This window comes from Rhinoderma darwinii, chromosome 7, assembly GCF_050947455.1.
Source record: "Rhinoderma darwinii isolate aRhiDar2 chromosome 7, aRhiDar2.hap1, whole genome shotgun sequence".
Classification (NCBI taxonomy): domain Eukaryota; kingdom Metazoa; phylum Chordata; class Amphibia; order Anura; family Rhinodermatidae; genus Rhinoderma; species Rhinoderma darwinii.
Genome location: NC_134693.1, coordinates 13,568,146 through 13,593,541, shown reverse-complemented (window position 1 = coordinate 13,593,541; position 25,396 = coordinate 13,568,146). Strand labels below are relative to the sequence as shown.

The following is a 25,396-nucleotide window of genomic DNA, read 5'->3' as shown; positions in this document are numbered from 1 at the left end:
TTGCGACGGCTTCGCAGCGATTCCACCGCAAAAGACGCAACTCAGAAAAAAAATAATCTCATACTTACCCAGAAGTCTGTGTTTCTTCCTCCAGGCCGGCCTCCTTGGATGATGCTTAATCTCATATGAGCGGTCTCCTGGGATGTAACGTCCTCCCAGGAGACCGATCCGCTGTCAGGCCGGCTAAGTGCTGCAGTTTTCCGCAATGGACATTCCGAGCGAAAAACTTGCGTTTGGTGCGGTTTTTCCCCCTGCAATTCCCTTTAGCGCACAGGGCGGATATGGTGTGTGCTTTTAAGCCGTGTATCTGCCCCTTGTGAAATCCGCCTAAGGGCTCATTCACACGAACGTGAATCTTGTCCATGTGATGGCCGTTAAAACAACGGCCGTCACACGGACCCATGCATTTCAATGGGGCCGTTCACACAACCGTTGTTTCAGTGGAGCGTGTGAACGCTTCGTTGAAAAATAGGACATGTCCTATTTTCCTGCGTGACACACATCCCTCCGTAGACTAGTCTGTGGGAGATCCGTGACCACACGTCCAAGACTGGTCCACCTCGCACGTCCGAGGTGGGCTACGTTCGTGTGAGTGTAGCCTAATACAGGCTGTATCTCCGGCTCGGCACACTATAAGTACACCGTGACTAAAGTTTTTATGTAGATTAGAGCTCTATAAAATGTAAAATGGCGCTCAGAGGTGAACACGTGCTTTAAACTGCTTGCAGTGCAGTGTGAATCTTGTCCATGGGTGCAGTTGTGTGTATATTGGAAGCCGGCCACGTTGGTGATCCTTTATACCGTGACTGCTTTCTATGCTGTCAGGAGCCTCCCTTGTAGTTTGACAGATTTATATCTTGCCCTTCAGTTTGTCATGTAGTGTCTGCTCATCCAGGTATTATCGGATTACTTGCAGGAATCATTATCCCCTTTCATAACTGAGCGGCACAGTTCTCTCCCAAGGTTCCTGACACATTGTGGAGCCCTGTACACACCCTGCTGTTTATATACCAGAGCGCCACACAATGCAAATGTTTCTTTTTATGACACAAGATGTAATAAAACACTTGACAGTAATAGCCGTCTTTGGTCTGGGATCATTATGGCGGCGACTTTTTAAGGGAGTTTTTCTAGTAACGTACAAAAAAAACTATTTCTCAACGGCTCCGAAATCCTTGCACAAATTTAGATGTAGAGTAGTTTGAAATGAAAGTACTGGAAGTAAAGTTAGTGGGCTATGGAGGGGTTTATACCAGTCAATCCCCCCCTGCCCCTCCAAAAATTATACTTCTTTTTTTTTTTTCCCATATTGGATTTACTTCTACCAGAGCGCACAAATTGTCATCTTTCTGAGAACATCCCTTAACAGTGTGCAGACCGGTCGTACATTAACTTGATAAAACATGAACGTGACACGGCGGATGCAATTATATAAATAAGAACAAGGTTTGGGCGAAGTAAGGAGGGGGCAGGAAGTTTGCTCATGGTTTTAGTTTTTCCCTGGCGCGCTGTGAAGTTTGTGGTTACACAGAGATCCTCTGCTCCTTGCTGTGAAAAAGGAAACCTTGGTGTAAAAGTCACTTTGTTCAAATAGATTGCAAGCCTTGAACTGTAGTAGTGCACTGAAGTGTAGAAGTGGCCATATAAAGCTATTTCTCCCGACTCCCCCATAAACACGCACGCTCGGGCAAGCCTGCATGTTTATTTTAATGGATAGAGAGGAATTAGTCACTGCCAGGCACCTCTGCTTATCTGCCCTGGGAACGAAGGATCGGACATGTTCACATCTAACATGCCCGATCCTTGTATCTACCATTGGGGGAGGGTTGGGTGGCCCGCATACACATTAGATTGATGGCATATTTCATAGGTTTTATTTCTTATGTTTATGGAAACCTTAAGGTTGTGTTCACATGGCTGATTTTCATGCCTAATATAGAGCGGACACCACACCTAACTACGCCTGAATATCGCTTCCAAACAGCAATGGGACTTTGATTTCAACAAGAGACCACCCCGTCATATGGGGCTGAATTGTTAGGGTATGTTCACACGGCGGCCTCCGTTATGGCTGAAATTACGGAGCTGGTTTCAGGAGAAAACAGCTCCGGAATTTCAGCCGTAATGGCATGTGCAGGCGTCTTTCGCTGCGTCCATTACGGACGTAATTGGAGCTGTTTTTCCATGGAGTCAATGGAAAACTGCTCCAATTACGTCTCAAGAAGTGACAGGCACTTCTTTGACACGGCCGTCTTTTGACAGCGGCGCGTAAAAAAAATTACCTTCGGCACAGAACATCGTAAGACCCATTCAAATGAATGGGCAGATGTTTGCCGACGCTTTGGAGCCGTATTTTCGGACGTAGTTCGAGGCTAAAACGCTCGAATTACGTCCGTAAATAGGGTGTGTGAACATACCCTCGGGCTGGATTCACACACCCTATTTACCGACGTAATTCGGGCGCTTTAGCCCCGAATTACGTCAGAAAATGCGGCTCCAAAGCGGCAGCAAACATCTGCCCATTCATTTGAATGGGTCTTACGATGTACTGTGCCGAAGGTCATTTTTTTTTTTACGCGCCGCTGTCAAAAGACGGCGCATAAAAAAAAAAGTGCCTGTCACTTCTTGAGACGTAATTGGAGCCGGTTTCCATTGACTCCATAGAAAAACAGCTCCAATTACATCCATAATGGACGCTGCGAAAAGTGCCTGCACATGCCATTACGTCTGAAATTCTGGAGCTGTTTTCTCCTGATAACCGCTCCGTAATTTCAGCCGTAACGGAGGCTGCCGTGTGAACATACCCTTACTGTGCAGAATTGAAAACCACCGAGTGGGTGAAAAAAAAGGCGGCGTCACTTCTTGATGCAGTTTCTGGGTGAAAACTGCAATAAATGGGTCTGATCTGGGAGCGGCTCTGCGGCAGATGAAATTGCAAATTAGTGGCAGAAATCCGAGGGTCAGCCTTGCATTTCTGCCACAAATTCTCAACCGAATCCATGTCTGATTTTTCCACTTGTTCACATGGTGGATTTACATGACCTAAGAGAATACTTGGTTGTTTAACACTTTGTAATCTGCCAAACACGGGACAATTTCATACGACTGATTGTTTAAATATTCTTTATGCGGGTCCTTTGTTATTAAGGGGTTGTACACTGTAAGAAGTCGACAATGATGGGAGTGATTTTACATACAGAGAATGGTTTCCACTATTGCAAATATAATTTATACACATTATTCCAAGTGTAATACTTTGCCCAAGAAGAAATGGAATCATTATAAAGTAATCATTGAGAAAAATTTAAAGCAAGTTCTAGATCTGTTAAGACCGATGGGGCAAATTTCCATCGGTTTGACACTATTCGTTTTTAATAACCTACACTTAATGGGAATTGTAAGGCCAGGTTCCTACGGTTTGGATACGCTGTGTAAAAACTATGCAGCGTATCCGACCTGTAGCACGTTCCGTCCGAAAATTGTCCAGAATTTCCACTACAGAAAGCAGCGGTAGAGAAGAAAAACCAAAAACTTCCATACTTGCCATTGTCATGGTGACACGTAGGAAACCGGCCTATGGCCTTGTTCACACATTGTGGATTTTGTCGCAAATAAGCTCTATTGAACTTCAATAGACCCAATCCACGACAGAAATCATAAATTCTGCCGCTGATTATTTTTCAAATTCAAGGTGGATTTGCTTCGTGTCGATCCAGATGGTGTGAGCATAGCCCCTAAACTGTTGTCTATTTCAGTGGTTCTGGTACACTTGGATAAGATATCAGGGCTACATTGCTATATCCCATCTGCCCTGAAGATCGCACTAGTGGATAAAAACCACCAATGTAATCCCAGCAATAGTCATGGACTTGCCTTTCAGACTACTGCTCCCCGCCAGTGGCAATATGGGGAAGGTGTTGGGGTACCCACACACGTTGCGGATCTTTTCACGCAGGTGCGTATCTATAGGGGGTGCAGAGGTAGCAGTTGCACATGTGCCCTGGAGCCTGAGGGGGCCTAAAAGCCCCTCTCCTGCGGAAGAAAACACCAGTATTATAAATGATATATGGTTGGGGGGGGGCCTGTTACAGATTTTGCATTGGGGCTTACAGTTACGCCTCTGTTTACACATGTTACGTGCAGATTTTGCTTCAGATTTCACCCCTTGTCCATTGAAAAGGATGAAAACTGCAGTGAACAGACGGCGCATGCTGTGGATTTGAAATTGAAGGGACCTCAGCAAGATGCATATGGTTCAGTCCAGGGATACAATCCAATGCTATTGCGCCTACAAAGTGTCCTGGGCAGCCCAAGACTTTTTTGATTTTGGAAGCCTGCGCTCTGCGTCGTGATCTGTGCCAGCGTCATACATTTCTATTCCTTTTGCCTTGTAAACAGGTGTGAACCTTCTGCTAGAACAGCATTATCTGGCCACATGGGGTATACAGAAGAGGGCCTGAATTTCGACTTTTGTGTATAAACAGACGCAGAGGTCCAGCGTTTCCCGGCTTGAGATGTAGCTGAAGAATAAGGGTATGTGCACACGACCTATTTTCAGACGTAATTCAGGCGTTTTACGCCTGAAAAGACTGCTCCAATACGTCTGCAAACATCTGCCCGTTGCTTGCAATGGGTCTTACGAGGTTCTGTTCAGACGATCTGTCATTTTGCGCGTCGCTGTCAAAAGACGGCGCGTAAAATTCCGCCCGCGTCAAAGAAGTGCAGGACACTTCTTGGCCCATTTTTGGAGCCGTTTTTCATTGACTTCAATGAAGAACAGCTCCAACTACGTCCTTAAAAGATTCCGCGAAAAACGCGAGTACATGCAAAAACGTCTGAAATTCAGGAGCTGTTTTCGCCTTGAGAACAGCTCCGTAATTTCAGACGTATTTTGCCTTTGCGTGTGAACATACCCTAATACATTTAGGCCATATGCACACTTGTAATCTGCCTGGAAGGCTCTTGTCCCGCCCCCCCCCCCCCCTAATAAAACAATGCGTGTAGCCGTACGTATCAACAGCCTGTTTTGATATTTTAAAGTTCGATTTTATATCTCAGATCCTGTATCCATGAACTCACAATCTTCAGGAGGAATTTATTGAGATTGGCATTTTATGCGCCAGTCTTCATAGGAAACAAGCTGGGGAATAAGGCCCCATGCACACGACCGAAGATTTAGTCTGTAATTACGGACCCATTAATTTCTATTGACCACGGACACCTTCCCGTAATGTTTACGGGAAGGTGTCCATGCCATAGAAAGCCTCTGCAAAAGATAGGACTTGTCCTATCTTTTGCTTTTTACGGACCGTGCTCCCATAGTTTATATGGGAGTACGGGCAGAAAATGCGGGTGGCTGTCTGCGGCTGCTGGCCGTGCCCGTAATCATGGACCGTGCATATCACACAGCCGTGTGCCTGAGGCCTTAGGCCCCAGGCACACGACCGTAAAAACTCCCGTAATTACGGGCCCATAGACTTCTATTGGCCACGGGTGCCCGTGCCGTTGAAAAAGATAGAACATGTCCTATTTCAGGCCGTAATTACGGCACGGGCATGCCCATAGAAGTCTATGGGGCTCCACGTAATTACGGGTGACTACATGTGTGCACTCGTAATTACGGGAGCGTTGCTAGGCGACCTCAGTAAATAGTCACTGTCCAGGGTGCTGAAAGAGTTAAACGATCGGCAGTAACTGTTTCAGCACCCTGGACAGTGACTTCCGATCATAATATAGATAAAGCTGTAAAAAAAAACAAAAAAAAAACGTTCATACTTACCCAGAACTCGCTTCTTCTTCCTCCGGTCCGGCCTCCTGGGATGACGTTACAGCCCATGTGACCGCTGCAGCCAATCACAAGCCAATCACTGGCTGCAGCGGTCACATGGACTTCTGCATCATCCAGGGAGGTCGGACTGGATGTCAAGAGAGGGACGCGTCACCAAGACAACGGCCGGGTAAGTATGAATTTCTTTTACTTTTTATTACGGAAAGGGCTGCCCCTTCTCTCTATCCTGCACTGATAGAGAGAAGGGCTGTCGATTTAGTGCAGTGCAATTTTGCAGCCAAAAACTTTCCCGTAAATACGGGTGGAATACAGGTGACACCAGACCCGTATTTACGGGCACGGGTCCGTAAATACTGGTCCAATACGGGTCGAATACGTGTGACCAAGGACCCGTATTTATGGGTGGACAAAAATACGGCCGTGTGCATGAGGCCTTAGTCTTAAAAAAATTTTAAGAGGTGCACGCCTCCTAATAAAATTTGTCGCATCTTCGACTGTCTGTGCACCACTGAACTGGCGTAGAGTTCCGCTATATTCCAGTTTCCGGCCCCTTCTGCTAAGCTCCGCCCACTTCTTAGAAGAGTGGAGAGCTGCAGAAATTGGTCAAAAGTTGCAATTATTGCGACTTGAGTTTTTTTTTTTTTACGACTTTTGTTGCAGTTGTTAAAATACCTCCTTTGTCTTCCACTCCTGTTCGTTTTTAGCTCACCGGTTCGATATCATCCCTCACTGACTATTGTTGGCAACCGGATCGTTATGTGTTCGTAATCGGTAGCGCGTTCCACAGAAGTTCTTGCGAAAAGTTGGATTATGGGTAAAAACAGACCAGAAACATTGCTAGGCCTGAGTAGCTGCTTAAGGGTAGAGACACACACACAGCGTAAATGCTGCAGATTTTCCACATTGGGTTTCATTATGGAAAATCCGCAGCGCAGTACGGTAGCCGTAGTGTGGATAAGAGTTGAACAAATGTCATCCACACACAGCGGAAAATATCAGCCAAGAAACCGTTCATGAATTGACCTGCGGTGCATATTTTTTATCCGCAACATGTCAATTTATGTTGCGGAATCACTGCTCTTCTGTTGCGGGTTTTCTCGTTTGATTTCAATGTGTAGGTTAAAAACTCGCAAAAAAAATGGGCAAATGTTGTGATTTTTGCAACGGAGAAACTGCAATTCTGCTGCAAAAATTGCACTTCAGAATAAAAAAAGAAGCTATATTTGGCTGAAAAAAAAATTAAAAGGTTCATACTTAACCCTTGTGCGTTGTCATGGCGACACGTCCCTCTGCTCGGCTTTTTTTATTTTTTTTTTTTCCTGCAGTATATCCACCCCTGAAAAATTGCAGCACAATTTTGGTGTGGTTTTTCGGGCAGGATACTCTGCGGTTTCCAGGACTGATACGCTGTGTACTTTTTCACCGCGTATCCACTCCGTGTGCACTTAACCTAAAAGGGTATGTATACTCATGAAAACCACTCCTGTCCATATGTCCTATTGGGTCGTATGTACATCATAGATTGGGGGGTTCCCTGTTCAGGACCCTCACCTATGAGCCAGAACAGAGTATTTAATGGACGACCATTCATGTGACCGCAGTGGAAATGTCTGTCCAGTGTCTCCAGAAATATGCGCTTTTTTTAGTGGCTCCTTGCTTTAGCGAATTAACGGCCGCCCTAGACAAGGTAATTCCCCCCCCCCCCTTCTCTATTAGGCCCTGTTCACACTGTTTTTTTTGGTTCGGAAAACTTGCCAAAAACGACTGAAAATGCCTCCCATTGAAATCTGAGGCAATTTCCCCCCCACAAGCGGGAAAAAGATGCAACATGCCCTATCTTCGGGAGCTTACGTCTCTGACCTCCCGTTGACCTCAATGGGAGGCAGAGAAAGCGTTTTTGCCCGCGGCGCTTAATGGCCGCGGGCGAGAAAACGCTGCAAATAACGCGGCAAAAGGCGTGCAGGTGATCTGCCTCAAAATTCCAGCCAGAATTTTGAGGCTGAATTTTCTGTCTGCAAAAAAACTGTGTGAACAGGACCTAAATGTTTGGTTGGTACCGTCAGGATTATTTTGTGGACTATATAGATGTTTCTCCAGAATTTCTTATCAACTGATTCTCCAGTCCCCTCCATGATCATTATTTCTGTGATCGGTCTTGTTGCTGGTCCTCTTATTGTGGGTTATATAGCGCTGATATATTCCGCAGCGCCATTACGCCTTTACCACACCGATCATTAGCGCGTTTTACCCATCTGCAGAAAGCTTCACCCAGGAGACCATGTGGACCAGACACCATAGGTTTTCCTCGGTCGGCTGAAACGACGTGCTGATTATGATCGTCCCGCATGGTGACGAGACGAAAGCGATAAAACTTCCACGCTGTTCGCGGTTCTTATGTGCTGCATCTGATCATCTGCTTGTGTTGAGATTTTTCCAGAAAATGTTTGAACAGATCCGGAGCTGGGACGTAGACTTCCGTCTGTAGGATACAGAAGTATTGAAATGGTGATAAACAGTGAACTTCTTGGCTCGGTGCCTCCAGCGTGCTGCTCTTTTTGTTTATCGGGCTTTGTTCCCGAGGAGGGGGATTGACAGGAATTTTATTTCACTTCAAAGATTGAAGTCTTAATGGATTTGTGTTTCGGTCGTCGTCCTCGTTCTTACAGTAATGAGTCATTGGGTCAACGAGTTAGTTCATTTCTCCGTGCCGATCTGCCACTGCTGGGCTTGGCTGGATTTACTACTTGGTTTTTGTAATTCTTTCTTCCGCTTGTACTTTTTCTTCAGTATTTATGTTGGCATGCTGCTAGTGTTGGCAAGAAATCCCTTCACGTGTTCTCGCAACGCTTAACTGGATTTATTCCATATGATAGTAGTTGGTAAAATCCTTCTTTAGGTCCTGTTCTGGTTTTTTTTCAGGTGGAAAAATCTGCCTCCAAAATTGCTTCAGGAATTTTAAGGCCGATTTTTGATCTGCCGGCAGAAAACTTGCCACGTTTTACGGCCGCGGCCATTGAGTGCCGCGGGCAAAAAACACTGCGGCAACTGCTTTCTTCCACAGCTTTTCGCCCCCAAGGAAAATACCGCCTCCCATTGAAATCAATGAGAGGTGGGGGTTTTTGGTGCGGTTTCCGCAATAAAAACAGTGCCAAAAAAACTCTGTGTGAACAGGGCCTTATTGTTCGGCAAATGCATGGCGATTCTGCATCAAAATCCACTTGTCTTACTGCCTATTCATTGCAGAATTCACCCTGTCCAAGGAGAAAATCTTTGATGAAAATCTGCAGCTATACTTCACAAGGCTGAGCATGTTACGGTTTCGTAGACCTGGCATATGCTCTGATTTTTATTTTATTTTTTATTTATTTTTTCTCCTGCTACATGTGGATGCAGTTTTGAAAATCCACTTGTATTGTACTATAAATTGCTTCTAATTTGCGGTGCTGTAATTTGTCTACCCTTTTCTATATAAGGGTATGTTCACACGAGATCGTTACGTCCGTAATTGACGGACGTATTTCGGCCGCAAGTCCCGGACCGAACACAGTGCAGGGAGCTGGGCTCCTAGCATCATAGTTATGTACGACGCTAGGAGTCCCTGCCTCTCCGTGGAACTACTGTCCCGTACTGAAAACATGATTACAGTACGGGACAGTTGTCCTGCAGAGAGGCAGGGACTCCTAGCGTCGTACATAACTATGATGCTAGGAGCCCGGCTCCCTGCACTGTGTTCGGTCCGGGACTTGCAGCCGAAATACGTCCGTCAATTACGGATGTAATGGCCTCGTGTGAACATACCCTAATTCTGATCACCCTAATCATGTCACGTCGCTTCTCAACAGCCCTGGTGGTCCTTATTCTTTGAACCATTGGAAAAGCACCTTCTCTTGGTCTCTCCAGGACCTTTCCCGCAGCTGAGAGAAGGATCACTTACTTAGTTCGGGTGATTAGTTTAGATCCCCCGAAACATTGGCTTCATTGGAGAAAACAAGATGGTAAATCCACATGTAAAACAGTGTTTCATGGTATAAAGAAAGCTGTTCTCTGTAGAAGATCTAGGAGATTATTTTTTTTACCACTTATTAATGTGTTTTTTGTGGCAAGAATGATGCAGCTCCGTGCCACGTCACCACCAAGTGTCAGCATAGCCTTAGATTGAACCTCTATGAGACTGGTTATGTTGGTTTCCACGACTACTAGAAGTCGGACTCTTTGGGCCACAGTCATTATTAAGCTGGATTAAGTATATTCGTAATGTCTGTGTTCTCTATGACCAAGCAGTTTCCTGGGGAAGGACTTCCTGTGATATCGCTCTGGGGCTTGGAATAGTTCACTGCGTATCAGATGGGTCCTGGAAATGTAAACACGAGGCGGTATGCTGACTCGCAGGTGTGGCCCTCCGAGAGCTGCTCCGCTCTCACGTGGGATTTAGGAGTCCGGCCTGGATCTATTGTCTGTGCATTGAGCAGCCGTCAATCTAAAGGCGACCGTGAAGTCTCAAGAATGTAGTAGAAGCGACAGCATCTCACTTGGTATTCAAAAGTTTATTGTGTCCGAGTAGCCGTACAGAAGAAAAAAACGCAATGTTTCGACCCATAGTAATGATTAGGCCTTTCTATTGTTTCCATACTTGCATCCTTCTATTGCTTCGGTCTGTTGCTGTCCTGCCATGTGGATTGCCAGTGACATTTCAAGGTCCAGCTTTTATTTGAGTGGGCTTGTCCATTTAGACCACTGTGTTAAAGGGGTATCGCTGAAAAATGGCAGTGGAATATGTCCCTAGTTTGTTGGCCCTGAAAAGAATGTCCCCGCAGGAACCTTGCCTTATCTGTCCTGAACACTAACCCATATGTCTCTGCAGATGTACCAACTATACAACTGGTTTCACCGAGCGTTCTCCCAAGTCCTCCAGAATAAGCTGAGGTACAAAATGAATGGGATTGAGGCCCCACCTAATAGAAATAGAAAAAACAGGCTGTAACCTACGGAAAAATCACCAATTTGTGTGGGATGGACATTGGGGTTGTGTATAATTTTTTTATTTTTTGTACCAAAATTGCCCTCTAAATTCCCTTTTCCGGTACCCAAATTTGGTACGCTGATGCTTTTTCAGTAAAGCATCAGATCTCGAATTCTCCTAGTCTGGACAGATCATCCAGTTTATCCTTGTTTCTTTTGACACCACAAACTGGCGTTGAATAGCATATGGATTCCCCTCGGAGGACAGACTGCCGTTTCTTAAAGGTGAATTCCATTTATCGTTGTCTTTTTTGGAATGTAAAATATGTTTCATAAGATAACGTTAGTGGGTGTCTGTGAGTGGAAACCAAACCACTTCCAAGATGAAGAAGGTTCTGCAACCCCACAATAAAAGGGGTTTTACACTGGGCGATTATCGGGCAGACAATGTTCATAGAACGCTCGTTGCCGTTAATTGCCCTGTGTAAGAAGGGGAACGATCAGCAGATGAACGAGCAAACACTCCATCTGCGGGTCATATCGTTTTAAAAAAGTAAAATATTGTTGTCGGCAGCGCATCTTGGTGTGTAAACAGAGAGAGGCGCTGCCGACATGATGATGTATGGGGACGAGCGATCGGAGTAACGACCGCTCGTCCCCATCCATAGCTCCGTGTGACAGGAGCAAACGAGCGCCGATCAATGATGTCTCATTGGTCGGCGCTCGCTGCATCGGGCGATTATCGGCTGGTGTAAAAGGGTCTTAGGAACGGTTTTGGAGGATACAAGTTGTGTAAGTCTCCTACCAGTGCTGGAAAGGTTAACTTCATCTTGGAAATGAGTGGGATTTACAACCTGCTTTTACTCGTCAGATGTTTGTTAAACATGGAAGTTTCCTTGAAAATAGCTAGAATTTAGAAATGCCCCTTCCCCCAACTTAGATCATCAGAAGTACAGCGGATGATTGCCATCAGTGACAGTCTGGTGTCTTGTATGAATGTGTTTACAGATTTTTGTAAATGTCCTGTCCTCCTTTGAAAAGTTTTAGGGCATCTGGAGTCACAGGAAAGACCTGACTGACCACCTACAGAGACCCATCAGACAAATCACCTGGACAGTGCAGGTTTTGGATGCGCTCCTCTGGGCCTTTCTAATTGTGTAAAGCATGAGGGATTTTTGAAGTCTCTTCTCTGTATTTTGCAGTTTATCGCTCGGTGTAGTTATTATTTTTTTTCCTAAATCTCCTCTATTGTCACTGTAGATCTGATATCGTATTTATGAACCAGAGATTCGGCCATAACATTAAAACCACTGACCGAGGAAGTGAATCACATTGATGATCTGGTTACAATGGCGTCTGACATGGGGTGGGAGATTTTAGGCAGCAAGTGATCAATGAGTTCTTGTAGTTGATGTGTTGTAAGCAGGAAAAAACGGACAAGTGTAAGGATCTGAGCCATTGTGATGTCTAGACGATGGGGGTCACAACGTCCAGTATTGTGCAGTGTTCAAGGTATACAGTGGTTCGTACCTACCAAAAGCAGGACAACCGGCTACAGGGTCATGGGCGGCCAAGCCTTCTTGATGCACGTGGTGAGCTAAGGCTAGCCTGTCTACTCCTATCCCACAGAAGAACTACTGTAGCAGAAAGGTGTCCGAATACGCAGAGTATCGCAGCTGGCTGTATGTGCAGCCGCAGAACGGTCCGAATACCCATGCTGAACCCGGTCCACTGCTATCTAACAATTGCTGCAGACCAAGCGCACACCATCATGGCAGTGTTATTGCTTGATGGCAGTGCCCTCTTTCAGCAGGATATTGTTAATCTGTTCCTGGTTTACCTGTGTAGGTGATGTAATTAAAAAAAAAAAAAAAAAACTTTTTTTAATCAAGTGCTCATGAGATCCATATTTTGTATGTTACAGTAAGGCCCCTTGTGTGCTGCCGTACAGGTTCTTTCTGGTGCCGTATACACAGAGCAATTTGCCCCGAGAAGCATTGGCATACAGACTGAATCCGATGGAGCATGCCGCGATTTTTATTTTATGAAATTTGAGACATTGGGAAGTAAAGGCCCAATTCAATACAATGGTAGCCCTATTACGTAATACAGCCAAGTGAATAGTAATAACTCCCATCTTTTCAGGGGGACAAATGTTGTCTTTATCACGAGAGTAAGAGGTTGTTACAGCCTTGGGGCATATGAACGTCAGAGGGGTGTACCCGGCCCAGGACGCCCCTCTATTAGGAAGAGCTGAGAGCTGCTAAGCAAGAGCAATTCTCAGTCTGGTGGTCCTAGCCCAGACACGTGTCCCATAGTCACCCGTTTATTTTAATAGGCGTCATGTAACTTCCCATGTATTGGCCAATCACCGCTTCAACTGGCAAGAACATCTGATCGCCTGGGTTTTTCAGACCGGCTAATCATTGGGGAGAGCACCTTTGGGGCATTCCCTTACAAGCTGCTCAGCAGTGTAAACCTTGGGTACCAGACAACAGTGGGCAGTACTGAATATGTATTCTACGTTTAATAATTGCCGCTGTTTCTGAAATCCCCCTTGTGAAGGAGAAAACAATAGTAAACTGGGGACTTTGAGCGATGAGAATTTAAAGCTGAAGTGTCAGTGATCGGGCAGCCACATGGCGCGTTCCAGCGACTACAATACCCCCCCCCCACCATCTTTTTCATACATCCCTTAGGTATTATGTGCAGTTCTATTTAATGCATTGCTGTGGCAGAATGTGGCACTTTAGGTAAGAACTGTCGGCAGTGAGCCCTATTTATTGTGTCTGAGTTGTGTACAAATAATGAAATCGAATGTATTTAATCTACATGTTCTGTACTGAATGTCCCCGTGCAATGACGGCGCTCACAATTTTCGGATAAGACTATGAAATCTCGATGATATGATATGGGACAGTAGGACATATTGGGTCTACTTCATTAATGAGCGCAGCTAAAATATACAGCCTTACCAAAAAGGTCACAAAGGGAAGAGGATATTGTGACCGTGGTAAATGATCTGCCCAATAACCTAACCTAGTAGACTTGTTACCACACCTTGACCTTATTTATCCTCCCACAATTCCTTGCATCGCCGCACAGGTTCAAACATTGTCATGTCAGGAAGCCGGTAATAGAACTGCTCATCCTGAGCTTACTGGTTCCTGTGATATGGGGGAGGGGGCACATGGAAACCAATATACTTTTCAGTGTTTTTGGAAAGCTGGGTGATCATGCCAGGGCATTGCAAGGACTGTAGTCTCTGGGCGGAGAGGTGCCCTGGTATTGTGACCAATTGCTGAATATTCACTATACCAGAGATTGACCACGACTGGCCTCGGGCAGATACTCCTATTAGATTATAATATATGTAATTAGATATTCTTTCTGCACCGCACAGGTCCCCTGTTAAGGTCTTCTAACCTTGGGCTATATTTATGCTTGTTTCTTCCAGGTTGTATTTGAAACTAGATCGGGGATCCTCGGTCTGTTAGGCCTCATTCAGATGAACGTATTATACGAACGTTTGCTGTCCGTTGAAATAACGGACAGCACATGCACATCAATAGGGCTAATTCAGACATGTGACTCTTCACGCAGCGTGTGTCCGTTGCGTGAAACTCACTGCATGTCCTTTTTTGTTCCGCTTTTGCCCACCTTGTCGCCCATTAAAGTCTATGGGTGCGTGAAAAACACGGACGGCACACAGACTACATCCGTGTGCTGTCCTTGTTTCATGCAGAAGTTGCTAAAGAAATGCTGAGAAAATATTTTTTTTAAAAAGTGCTTGCAGAGGAGAAACACAGACGGGAAGATCTGATGCCACACGGAAATGAAATGCATGAAATACGGTCCGTTTTTACGGACGCAAAACGGGCACGTTCGTCTGAATAAGGCCTTATTGTTTAACACTTCCCTGCTACCTGTCTTGTGCATGCAGCGATTTTTATTTTATTTTATTTTATTTATTTATTTTTTTCAGCCATATTTTAACTCCTTCCCTTCTAATAAAGGACCAGGGTCGTCTCACGTTCTCCATCTCATCTCTTCATGGCAGATTAGCAATTCTAGTAAACCCTTGCACAACTGAGACAAGCGGAAACCATTGGCACTGGATCAGTCACCATTGAAATCAATGGTGATGCAAATGGAAATCTATGGTTTCAGTAAAGGTCCCGTTCTGACGGGAAGCTCCGACGGAACGTCAGAACGGGACCCTGACGCATATGGGAATGAAGTCTTCCAGTCAAGGGACATGGCTAATAAGTATTCTCCATCATAGCCTTGTCTTCTACCATGACTTCATACAGCGCTCACTCTGAATCTGTCAGCAGTTTTGAGGCCTTAAAACTGCTGAGCGCGATATATAGGGGAGGGGAAAGGGCATCGTAAACATCCCTTTTTTTTTTTTTTTTTGTTTTGGAAGTTGTATGACAGAATAATCAATGTTTAACATCTTAATGACCGCCCGCTGTTTTTTTGACAGCGAGCGGTGCAGGTCCCCAGTCCAGTTTACAGCGACGTCTTTTGGCAAACACAGCCTTACACAGTCAATTTTTTGTTCTGCCCCCAAAACGCACATAAAATTTAATTGTTCCTGCATAATACAAGGCCTCATACAGCTACGTCAATGAAAAAATAAAGTTATGGCTGCTGAAATGCAGAGAGGAAAAAAATGAGCTGTCATTAAGGACTTAATTCCCCAGGGCTGCGGTTGCAAGTGCCCACACTGCGCCACGTGACTGCCCTAGTGGCCAATCGGGAGACCGCTGGAGGGGTTTGCAGCGAGGAGAGCCAAGGAGCACGTGCACATCAAGTCCCGCCTCAGTGGCACTTGCGACAGTGGCACCAGGGGAAATAAACATGGATTTCTCAGTTGTGCAACAAAAGGTTTGGTTACATTACCCTCCCCCTCCCCTATATTGTGCTGACAAATTCCCTTTAAAGGGACACTGAATCTAAAGTCCATCTTGATTTGTTGTGCAGTCTCTTGTTCCCTGCAATCAGCCATTTCAAGCTGGAGAGCGACGGACTAGTATAGGATATAAATCTGCTTTGATTAACACAGCGACACGTTCCAGGACTGGGTCTTCTCCTTTGCTGAGAACTTCCGGAAAACTTTTTATATAGGTGTGAATTTATTTTTTATTTTTTTTATATAAAGTTAATCACAAAGGGAGCCAAGACCGTGCCCACATTCTGTATGTCGCAGCTAGAAAAACAAGTATTTTTGGTGGTGTGATGTTGTATGTCGGCCTCGGCTGGTTGGTTAGGTCATGTTTTGGTCTTGGCTCCAGGCCGCTCGCTATTATCACGACTTGTGCATTCTTTCAGCTTTCTATTTAAAAATTCCTCGTCCCTGTACCCCCCCCCCCTCCTTTTTTTGTAAAAGAAATTCATTGCACTGAGTTAGCGAGGACATGTTGGCCACAGCACACGAATACTTGTCGCAGGGACGTCAATTAGATTTTCTGTTAGTGCAGGTGTGTGAAACGTGCGATCTGCGGCTGAATCATGGGGCCGAATATTTTCTGTAATCCTGTGTCCGGCCAGAAGTCGTTGAGTTTGGATTTCTCTCTGACGTTTGATCAGATAAGGGGATGTGTGTACCCATGTTCTCTTAAAATTGCTCTGCAAGGTATTTCATCTTCCTCTCCGGTATATAGGAAGTGGAGACGTCCCTGTTCCTGTTACTTTTTAAAAAAATTTATAGATAAACTTGTTTGAGCAAATTTGACATCATACTAAAAGTGCCGCATTAAATGCAAAAGAAAATTTTCATTCAAACCCCTTATTCGAGAGGAACCTACAAGAAGAAAGGGGAATGAAGCTCATAACACTTCAGGTTTGTTGGACGGTAATCCCTAAGGAATCTCAAAATGGCTAAACACATTCGATTATAGTCGGACGATGATCTAGTACCGGGTGCAGCAACCTTTGGCACTCAAGCTATTGTCAAACTACAACTCCCAGCATGCTCTAACCTGCCAAAGGCTTCATTATTCCAATCAAAGGTGGTCAGGGCATTCTGGGAAATGTAGTTTCACAACAGCTGGAGTGCCTTTGGTTGTTGACCCCTGATCTAGTGTGTATGGGGGCAACCTGATAGTGCCCAGAGAGCAGACGTGGGGAGGGTTGGGAGAATTCACCATGCTCGATCCTGTTTCCCCTAGGAGATAAGTTGCTGCCAGAGGTGTCTGGCAGTGGCTTTTTCCCCATCAAGATACGCTTGGCTTGGCCTTGTGTTATGGGTGGTTCAAGAGATCACTATCTAATGTGTACGGCCAGTTTGAAGTTAATATCCTCCTATAAAACACCATGTTTTTAGGTCCATAGTTCTGTGCTGAGTTCAGCGAAACACAAATTTTCTTCGGAATATCATTATAGCTCCATTTTTCTAACACTGAGCTCTAATCCCTCTATATAGACCTAGTTAAAGAGCGCCCGACAGCTCTAAATTCTTGTATTGCCCAGAAAATAATTCTGTAGCGTATTTTCGTAGAACTCTGCGTTCCGTTCCTCTGTTATTCCTCATACAAAGTTATGAATAAATTGACAACTGGGTGTTGGGGTGTGATCCTACACAGACTGACACTGTCCAATCAGTGCTCAGTCTGAGGCCTCATGTACACAAACTTATTTTTGTCGTCCTGTATATACTGGCGTAAATACGGGTCCTTGGTCACAGGTATTCGACCCGTATTGCACCAGTATTTACGGACCCGTGTCCGTAAATACGGGTCCGGTGTCGCCAGTATTCCACCCGTATTTACGGGCACGTTTTCGCTGCAAAATTGCACTGCCCCTTCTCTCTATCAGTGCAGGATAGAGGGAAGGGACAGCCCTTTCTGCAGTAAAAGTAAAAAATTCATACTTACCTGGCTGTTGTCTTGGTGACGCGTCCCTCTTTCGACATCCAGCCCGACCTCCCTGGGTGACACGGCAGTCCATGTGACCGCTGCAGCCGTCACATGGGCTGAAACATCATCCCAGGAGGCCGGACTGGAGGAAGAAGAAGAGTTCTGGGTAAGTTAACTTTTAATACTATTAACTCCAGCGGTAGTCACTTTCCCGGTTGCTGAGAGTTACTGCCGATCAGTTAACTCTTTCAGCACCCTGGACAGTGACTATCCCCTGACGTCGCCTAGCAACGCTCCCGTAATTACCGGTGCACACACGTAGCCACCCGTAATTACGGGAGCCCCATAGACTTTTATGGGCCTGCCAGTGCCGTTATTACGGCCTGAAATAGGACATGTTCTATATTTTTCAACGGCACGGGCACCTTCCTGTAAGCATACGGGAAGGTACCCGTGGCCAGTAGAAGTCTATGGGCCTGTAATTACAAGCCGTAAATACGGCTCGTAATTACAGGCGTTTTTACGTTCGTGTGCATGAGGCCTGACTGTGTAGTGACACCCAGTTGTTACATTTTATACAACACACCACAGTATTCTAAGAAAATATGCTTTAGTATTGTTGTTTTATAGGGAATACAAGTATTTACTAAAACAGACATGTCAGGAGCGGTGACCGCTCCTCTTTAATGAGAAGCTTTCGACTTCTCCACTAGGGGGAGCTGACTGCATCTTTGTTCAACATATAAACAGTATGCACTAATCTCCCCCTAGTGGTGACTGAAGGAAGCCAGAATTTAATCTTTTAACTCTGTCTATGCGGAGAATTTGGAGTGCTGTATCCGAAAAACTGAGCTCCAGTTGCTCTAAAGATATTAAGTAACACAGAATTTAGGATCTATTTAAATGGTGTTCAGGAGGGGGGATTCACTTTATGGCGATGTTCACACATTGCAGGTGAATCATGTTTTTACCACAGCAAAACCACAACAGGTTTGCAAAAATGTAGTTTTTGTGAAAATGGTGAAATGGAAAAACGTGATATGACCGCAACCTGTAGACACAGCCTTTACCCTTATCCGCTGCAGATGGTCTGGTATGTCACTCACATGGACATGATATTCTGCTATCCGTAGACCATGTTTTCCTTCTGATAAACCGCCTGCTCCATCTTCAGTGCCATAAAACGTAATCAATAGAAACTGAAATTTCAGATCGCTGGACAAAGTCAACATCGGTTTATCATTGAACTATACAACTGTGACAGTGGAATTCTACAATACAGTACTCCTCTGAAAATACTGTCAACATCACAGTTTGCGTTCAGGGCATCCATCAACTGCGCTATTGATTCCGTTAAAATAACGGAACCCGTTCACAACAGTGAGAAACTGAAGCCATTAGCAAAGTTTCCGTCACCATTGAGATCAATGGTGATGCAAACGCAAGCAAATGTTTCCGTTTGCCTTTCGGTTGATGGATTGACCCGATGGAACCCCTCAACGGAAGGGCAACGCTGATGTCAACAGGCCCTTACCATTGAAATTAATAGTAACGTAAACGGAAGCTGTGGTTTCTGTTTGGCTTTCCTTTCATCGGTTCCTCTGACAGAAAGGTCGACCGGAAGCCTGACGCTGATGTGAACAGGCCCTTAACCGGTGCATAAAATCACACATAAAGGCGTAGACCAACTAAAAAGCTCGGTGCCTTTCTACCTGGCATCGGTGGCCACCTTTCCAGCAACGGACTTTGCCAACTTGTTCGCTGCCAGAGCCGCCCAGAAATCTGTAAATGTTCTTGTGAAGCAAGAAACTCTGCCACAAGGCAGTGGGCCGTGTAAGATCACCGAATATGATGGTTGTCAAGAACGCAGCTTGAGCGGTGTGCTGCATACCGCCATTGTGGAGCTGTGAAAATGCTCCCTCTCTATTGGTGAGTTGTCCATCTGGTTGTCGGGTGGACAAGTCTGGGATTGGCAGATGCCAGGAGATCGCTTCCTGCCTGCTTTACATAGTGCCAACAGGAAGGTCTGGTGGGCCCATTGGCTACAGTGGAAGGGAAGTATTAATGCTACATCCGTGACATTTCTAGGGAACTGTGCGCTTCATCTTTGTATCAACCATTTTAGAAAGTTCCTGATCTGTTCGAGCAATGTTCCTGTACACAAGGGAAGGTCCAAAGAAATAAGCTGGCTGGTTTGCAGAAAGCCCTGACTAATAACATTGATCTAAATATGTGCCTGACCCAATAATCTCAAGCCGTGTTCTAAACACTAGTGAAATGTGGGGTGTCTGAGCAGATCCCCTTTGCTGCTATTGCAATGTGAATGCCCACGATGTTGAAATGAGATGTCGAGAAGCCAGTATGGATGCGCTGATCACGGGTGTCCAATATAAAAGCATAAAGCAGGCCATACACTCTTAGATAACTGTTCGCTGACCGCTATTCCTTCAGTCTCCCCCATAATCGTGCACACTCGGCTCGGCTGAGCGTGCATGTGTTCCTAAAACGGAGTAGGGAACAAGCCGCTGCTAGAGGTGTCTGACAGCGGTGTATCTCCTTAGGAACAAAAGTATTGGGATGTTGAAAGCCATCCTTCCCGACCCTTCTTTTGCCCGACATCTTCCATTGGGGGAGAGTTGGGACGCCGCTATACACATTAGATGGTAGGTCGGTCCTTTCGAAATCGGCAGGTCTGGCCGACGTTTTTATAATGTGTATGGACACCTTAGGCCTCATGCACACGACCGTAGTGTTTTTCTGGTTCGCAAATTCCAGGACCGTGTTCCGTGAAATGTCCTCCGCAGTTCATCCGTATGTAATTCGCAAAATGTGGATAAAAAAAAAAACCCTAGGTAAAACAGGATGACGACAGAACTCATTCACGGTCGTCGCCTAGCAACACTTCCGCAAACTGCGGTTGACGGAGGTGTACCCGCATTTTCCACGGGCCCATTGACTTCTATGGGTATGTCCGCATCTAATTTGCGGGCCGTTATAAGACATGTCCTGAGTTTGTGCGGCACGGATTTGCGGACATGCGGGGACCCGTGAAAACACGGATAGTGTGTATGGGCCCATAGAAATGAATGGGTCTGCAATTCTCCCGTGGATTTTCGGGGGAATTGCGGACGCAAAAACACGTTCGTGTGCATGGGGCCTTAAAGTGTAGCTAAACGTTCGACAAACTTCTGACATGTCAGAAGTTTGTATTGGTGGGGGTCCGAGCACGGAGACCCCAACCAATCGCAGCTGAAGCGTTCGTGTGAGCGCTCAGCTGCTTCGTGTCTGTTCGGCTTTTTCCGTAAAGCCGATGTATCGGAGTACGGGCTCATAGACTTTCTATGGAGTCTCTACACAGATACATTTATTTCCAGAAAAAGCCGAACAGACACGAAGCAGCTGAGCGCTCGCACGAACGCTTCAGCTGCGATTGGTGGGGGTCTCCGTGCTCGGACCCCCACCAATACAAACTTCTGACATGTCACTATGACATGTCAGAAGTTTGACCGTTTGGGTTCACACGTTGTAGTGTACCACGCCGTCTACTATGAATTGCTGCGGTTTTACAAATACGGTTATTAACTGCGTGGTTTTTATAAGTAAAACATGTTTAAATCGTATTGCGCCTGAGAGAACCACGCGGCCAGTAATCACATCACAAAAACGCAGCATTTCCGAGTAAAACGAGTCAGGTTTTTAAATGCGTGCGAAACAACTGCGCTGGTTGAGAAATCTCTGCATTTTACCGTAATTGTCGATCAGTGCGTGTGGATCCATCTGCCCGTGCTGTTTGCTGCCTTTTAGCTTGTAGTGATGTAAACGAAAGCGTCTCACTTCAGATTGTGTGTCGCCATATTGCCTGTCTATTCACTTTGGGCTAGATCGATTTTATTTATTTTTTTTGTTTTTTTTTTCTTGCCGTACGTTGAGAATAGCTCATGAAATCCTAGTAAATCCATCACGTGGCCCTTATGGGAATAGATCTGATCACTTTGAAGAATGGGAAGTCCTGGTTTATAGGGAAATTAGGTCTAGTGACGTCATTGATATATTTGACATTCTGAAATATATTTATTGATGGTTTGATCTGACATTTTCTTGATGATCAGTAACGGAGATCAATGTCTACCGACTATCCAGTGCCTTATCACGTCTGTACCTTGTGCCCAGTGATGTGCTCCGGCTGCTCTTGTAACAGATCAGATTAGGATCTAGACGGACAAAGCCGGGATTCTTATTAGTAGATTACGTTCTGGGATAATTATCATCATTTTAGTTGTTCAGCCACATCCATGGTTCACATTGATCCACAGAACAACACGCATATTGAGGTGCAGGTCCTTCTTTTTTTTTTTGACTTGGGGCAGGTTGAACTGCTTGAAGGGGCCACAGTAACATTGCAAAAAAAATTCCTATTTTATTTTTATATATATATATATATATATATATAATAATTTTTTTTACAATTCCCTATATAAAGCGTTCAGTCATGATGACCTCCTCGCCGGGTGAACACGCACATGTTGTGCTTCAGTAAATTTGATGAATATATAATACCTACTCTGTGAATGAGTCTCCCGTATATTCTCTCTATGCTGGTATCTCCCGTATATTCTCTCTATGCTGGTATCTCCCGTATATTCTCTCTATGCTGGTATCTCCCGTATATTCTCTCTATGCTGGTATCTCCCGTTTCCTTGTGCTCGGAGCTGATGCTTCAGGGGTGATAAGACTTTGCTGATTCTGGGAATAATACATTCTCTGTATGGAAAAGGGTTTTATGTGCAAGGTCCAAAAATTAAAGTTATGATTTCCGATGGAACAGAGCGCACTTTTTACGCCCTGGCCATAACATTCATTTTACCTTAAAATGGGGGGGGGGGTGGGGGACACGACTGCAACACTGGTTGTTGCCTCCTGTGCCGACTCTGCAAAATGTACTGCGTTAATTAAAACAATGTTTACACATCGAAAGACTAGAAGCGAAAAGTATGAAAAGCGAACACTACATTTTTTTTAAATTAAATGGAAGGCATTCGTGGTGGACCAGGCGTCTGATTCAGAACTCGCACAGGCGGTGTCTCCCTTCACGCTCCCTGCCTGGTACTTACTGGAAACGCTGAAGCGTACGCTGGGTCGTTTACATCTTCCGTGATCTATGCATTTTACTACAGGCGCTGATTGTGACTCTTTCCCGGGAGGGGATTCGTTCTTTCCTTTTTTCCTTATTTTATGTAACCGGGAAATGCAATGTGTTTTTGGGCCTCATGCACACGACCGTGCCCGTAATTACGACATGTCATTATGGGCATGGGCAGGCGGCTGTTTTTTACGTAAAATAAAGTAGCTTATGTTCTATATTTTTCAACGGCATGGGCACCTTCCCGTAAGCAAACGGGATGGTACCCGTGGCCAATAGAAGTCTATGGGCCCGTAATTACGGGCGTTTTTACGTTCGTGTGCATGGGGCCTTACTACTTGGATTTCTGTATTATATGTTATGTATGTTGTTTTTTTTTGGGGGGGGGTCTGTGTGGCCATATTTGTTTGTATAGTTTTTAATAATTTGAAGAAACTGAATAAAAAATGTGTTTAAATAAATGGGGGGGGATATCCCCTGTAATTAGAAAACCCCCAGTAAATGGAAGTCCTCTGCAAGGACGTCCAAGTTGTTGAATATTCTATACAGCAATTTCTACACACACGGTGTACAAGTCCATGGGGTCTCCTTTTATTAGTGTCATGTTTTGGTGCCCTACAGCCCAGGATGCCACATGGACCTGAAATTTGGGACTATCCGAAAAGTCCCTGGCATGTGACTTTTTTTTTTTTTTTTTTTTTTTTGTTGTAATTTTGTAGGCCGTCAGGGTACTGAACTAACGAACTTTATAAATAATAAGGAATGACGGATGGATACAAATGGTTTTGTTTCTTATATAGCGCCAAAGTGTTGTGCAAGCGTTGTACAGCGGTTGTCGACGCAGTCTAAATTCCTTATATATGGGTATATTGACGTGTGGGAGGAATAGAACACAAACGCGTGGAGAACATTCAGACTCCATTCAAATGTTGTCCATGGTCGGATTCGAACCCTGGACCTCCCATAAGGCAAGTGTGCGAACCACGGAGCCTCGGTGATGCCACTAACTAGACCAAAGTCATTACCAGACTGTTCCGGAGGTCATTGGGGAGAATATCACACGGTTTCTGCGTCAAAAACAGCGCCAAAAAACGGTGTGAACAAGCCCTTAAACTAATTTACGTCTGCGGAATATGCACCAAATTTATTAAGACTGGTGCTTGAAACGCCAGTCTTACTATGCCCCCCCAGTGTGTTCTGATACCAGATGGCGGGGATTCTAGGCCCGCGTGTCTTTCAGAGACGTTCTGCTAATAAAATGCCTGGATGAACAATCTCCTAAATCCGTCAGATAAAGTGTCATTCTCCTATGAGGCGAATAATAATGGGTAACAATACCCCGAGGTCGTGCCTTTATTTGTGGTTGTGTAGATGAAGCTTCATTCAGTAGTGTTTCCGGTTGTTCACGTATAATAGCGGACGTGTTATGTGTCAGATTATCGCCCGCGGTGATACTGATAACCCAGAGCAAACTACTGTATGTAACTCCCGGGACAGGAGAATCCGACTATGAAATGTGCGCTCCAGATCTCATCACCATCGGCGTCTTATTCAGTAAATGTAAAATCCGCCATCTTTGTAACATGTCCGCGTTACAGGGCTTTGGGGTTTTGTTTTTTTTCCCTTTTTTTAATTTTCTTTTTTTTTTTTCTTTCATTCTTCAGTTCACATTCGCGTTGTGCAATGTAGAAAGCGAAAAAGGGGGGAACCATCAAAACTTTATTAGGAACATTTGTTTAGCGCAATTTTGACCATAAGTTGTGAACACCGGTAACAAGCTATATATTTATCACATCTGGTACAGCACGTAGCCTACTTGGTGACTGTTTCCACCAGGGCTGGGCAATTAATCGAAATTCAGCGCAATTAATCAACGTCGTCCTGCGAATTTCAGTTTTATCAATTATTTTCTCCCGATTTTTCTAAACTGGATCTGCATCTTCAGGACACCGATACGGTTGAGTGCAATGGTAGAGCAGGGAACCGTAAGGTCCCTGCTCTACCATTCACTATGTATCGCTGGACGCGAGGCAGTGACGTCATCGCACCTGTCTGCGTTTGAGCTGCACAGATCAGAGGGGACTCCACTCGTCATTGGAACGGGGTTAGGTGAGTATGTATATTATTTTTATCAGACACTATTGGGGGCATTATACAGCGTGGGGGCAGCTATGGGGGACATTATACTGTGTGGAGGACAGTTATGGGGGCAGCTATGGGGGACATTATACTGTGTGAGGGGAGTGTCCGGTGGTATATTAGATACATTAGTATACAGCAGGCTCAGGGGATAAATATTAATTCAATGGTGTAGCATGCAAATAGGGGGCGTGGCAGGCAAAATGGGGTGTGGTCTAAATAGTTCTGTAATCGAGGTTACATGTTCAATTAATCGTGATTTTGATTTAGGTCATAATCGCCCAGGCTTAATTTCCACACGGTCTCCAGTGAAAACCGCACAAAAATAAATAAAAGCAATGTAAATCCAAAGATGCCCATTTTTTATATTTGCAGGTTTAATCTCACTTTGGTTCACACTGAGTTTTTTTGCAGACAGAAAATCTGCCTCAAAATTCCCATTGAAATCACTTGGAGGCATTTTTGGCCGTTTTTTTACGTGGTTTCCGTCAAAAACCGCACAAAAAA

At 45.0% G+C, this 25,396-nt stretch overlaps 1 protein-coding gene across 5 annotated transcripts in view; it reads left to right on the top strand.

The window, feature by feature from the left end:
• Positions 1-25,396, top strand: part of GNG12 (G protein subunit gamma 12) — an 85,611-nt gene that overhangs the window by 14,574 nt on the left and 45,641 nt on the right. For 2 of the 5 annotated variants that reach the window (XM_075832812.1, XM_075832811.1), the window contains one exon: positions 4,399-4,533. The exons of the other annotated variants lie outside the window; for them this stretch is intronic. The gene's annotated coding sequence lies outside the window, so the exon portion shown is untranslated. The remainder of the gene's footprint in view (positions 1-4,398; positions 4,534-25,396) is intronic. 5 annotated transcript variants of the gene reach the window in all.